Source organism: Pteropus vampyrus, unplaced genomic scaffold (genome assembly GCF_000151845.1).
Source record: "Pteropus vampyrus isolate Shadow unplaced genomic scaffold, Pvam_2.0 Scaffold11, whole genome shotgun sequence".
Classification (NCBI taxonomy): domain Eukaryota; kingdom Metazoa; phylum Chordata; class Mammalia; order Chiroptera; family Pteropodidae; genus Pteropus; species Pteropus vampyrus.
The window spans coordinates 16271520-16275046 of record NW_011888792.1 but is presented as its reverse complement, the minus strand read 5'-3'; positions in this window follow the sequence as shown (position 1 = coordinate 16275046).

The following is a 3527-nucleotide window of genomic DNA, read 5'->3' as shown; positions in this document are numbered from 1 at the left end:
CAAATATCTCTCTAAGAGGAGTCTGTGTTGAAGAAATTAGTGGCTGTGACTTTAATTTAATGGTAAGAACACCAATAATATTCATAGGGCCATCGCAAAGATTTTAAAAGAACTGAATTAGTGAAAGCACCATTGGCTTAGACTGAAACAGATAGGAACAGTTAAAAAATGAGTCTCCACACAAATATAGTTGACAGTTTGGTGACGAACGGGGGGCGGGGGTTGGGGGGCTGGGAGAATGGGGTGAAGGGTTAAAGAAGTACAAATTAGTAGTTGATAGCTGGTCACGGGGATGGGGAACACAGAAGAGGGAATGCAGTTAGCATTAATATGATGGCTAGGTGGAGGGCCAGGGGAGGGAAGGAGCAAGTGGGGGGATCGTTTTATGAACATCATAGATGTCTAACCAATGTATACTTGAAACTAATTTAAATAAATAAATTTTAAAAAATGAGTCTCCAGCACTCTCTACCTTCAAATGTCAAGAAGCAGATTCAGAAAGCTACTCAGCTACAAATAGAAACCATTTATCAACGAGAAAGCTGATGCAGGGTTAAATCAAAGGAAAATCAGTTCCTAAGAGCAGGAATGATCCTAATCAAGGAACTTATGAAATGTACCCAGACAGATTCAAAAATTCTGTGTGACAGCAACTCCCATTTGATTCCATGTTCCTTAAATCTGTTTCACCAATATATGTCGGGTGAATATGAGAGTAGATAACTTGGTTCTTTAGTTGATAGGTTTCAGATATAAAGAACTATTCCCATCTGCCCATATTCTCACTTCATTGGAGTTCTTATCTAATTTAGTTGAAAATATCCATAGGTTTTTTTTTTTATTGTCTTTTTTTAAAATAAGAGGTTTTATGGAAGTTAAAAAAATTACTATGTCTACATACTTATTAATAATAATTTTCTGTTATTTAAAATATAAGTTTTAAGGAATTCCTAGATATCAGATTTGATATTTTAGATAACTTTCTTCCTTTTAAAAAATTACTTATTCATTAGTGTGTAACCAGAACCTAACACTTGAGACTTTTTTCATATTTTATAAATTGGAGCCTCATGATATAGTATTAGAGGTGCCACCTTAATTATTTACATACTTTCCAACATCTTATCACATAATCTCACCACATACACTTGATCTGAACTTTGACCTGAGGCCACATTTCATTGGAAATACCCTGGATTTGATCTTTATCCTGAAGCTATTTCTTACTTTCAGAATATTTTGATTCATTTGAAATACCATTTAAAATACCATAACTGTAGGCTTCTAAAGCTTTATCTTGGTTTCTGGAGTTATACTTTGTTTCTGTGTTACCAAGTCTAGATAATGACTTCCCATGGTCTCTTAGCATTTTTACAGTTATATTTATGTATTTCAAGAATAATATTTTAGTTCAAGTACTACCCAGGACTTATTTTTTGGAAATATGAATACAAAGAGTATCTTAGATTTTAAGCTCTGAAAATTTCGGTTAGTGTTTGGTGCAAAAATAATATATGGTTGTATTGCTGTTACTATTTCTCTGAGTAAAGTAAACTGTAAATTGTGGCAAATGTTGTTATATTATTCCCAGAACTTCAGGGTTTGAATTGAGAAATCAGAGCATGGAGATGGACTTAAATCAAAATAAGTGGTTATTTGGCAACACTGGCTAGGCAGCTTGTCCTGGCTATTTTGTTAATAACTTATATTGAGAATTGCTTCTAATTTTCTAACAAAAATTTAAATAAATAAATTAGGGATGTATAGAGAAATCATTGGAGTTATTGGAAAAAGTGTACAAAACCAGGATACTTAAAGATCCCAGTTGTTCCACTCTAGTTCAATTCATTTTAATAAAAAAGATCAATTATATATATAAATATATTTTATATATAAAAATTATATATAAACATATATATTTATATATATATATAAGTAATAGATCATTGATTATTTTTATCTATATATAAAGAAAATCTTATAATGGAGATAAAATATGTAAATATAAAACGAATCAGGAGTCAGTAGTTAATCTCAGAGAGGCCCAAAGTGCCAGTAGTCACTGAAAAGAATATTTTAACTGGGTCTTATGGAAAGCTTCAAGAAGAATAAGTTTTTGTAGAATTAAATAACAGGTAGAATTAAGTCAGTTGCAATAACATATGAAAGGTCATAGGAGTTCAAAATATCAAGTATGGTGATAACCACAATCTTGTTATTATAGTTCTCTTTAGTTTTCTATTTGTCAGTGATCATTTCATAATTAATGATCTATAACATGAGCTGTGGGTAGATGATCTCTATTCTTGCAACTATAAGCAAAAATAAAGGGTACACCAAAAATGTGATATAATAATGCACATTTTAGGAAATACCTAAAGAGATCACCCTCTAGTATTTACGAAACTCTACATTTTGGGATTAGATTAATATCTAAGTGAATTTTACTGTATGCAATTGCCAATATAAAAAAAAAAGAGTCATCTTCTGCAATTGAAGAGAGACATTTCAATTAGAGTGGCACCACTCAGAGACTCTGCTTCTCTCATATAAGATGAAAATCTTTCATGTTTGCATTCCTCAACACTACTTTAATTTCAAAAATGTTAACAAATAGCAATTTAACACAATGTGTTGTCAGTATACCAGTTATTGGAGAAGGCACAGAGGCACGAATTGTGGATAATGGATTAGTTCCACCTCTAGGTATCGAATTCTTTTTAAGATATTGACCATCTCATTTGGCATGCAGGTGGGCAGTTCTGGTACAGATTTAACACTTTCTTCCTAATTTGATTGAAGCTTTGAATTTTCTTCAGAAACATTGTTGTTTCAGGAATATTTAGCTTTACAATTATTTCATGAATTACAAAGCAAAATACTGTGCATTTCTCAGCTATCAGGTAAAGCAGCATATGACCAGAGACAGGTGTAATCAGTCACAGATATGGAGAAGAGGCTATCACACACTGACTCCAAGGCATCCTCAATAGTCTAGTGGACTTCAGCCACATTCATTTAGCAATTAGTTTCCATATCTAGATGTGGCAGATGGCAAATTGTTCTCCTAATAGTAAATACAAAAACAATTTTAAGTCAGTGAACAATAATAGCAATAGAAAGTCTTGGGGAAAGTTTTCTAAGCAAAGTGGATTATTTTGTGATTTTGAGAGTCCCATTTCATCCAGAGCAAACTTACTGTAATCATACATACAAAAAATTGTCATATCAAACACTGCTATGTTGCAGGGACTTTGCCTTTTTATATATTATTTAAGTTAATTCACACAATTAAGTTAATACTATCTTTAATTTACAAATTCGATTTGTTGATATGAAGAGAAATAAATAAATTAATGCCATATGTCTAGAATGTTCATTCAAAATGATATTGTTTTGTAGGCAATATACTATAATAGTATATTAGAAAACCTGTACATCTAGAAGATTTTTTAAAAAGTGATTTGGAAAGGAATATATTACAGTCACTTAGCCCACTCCTATCATTTCTTCTGGTTGTTTTTCAC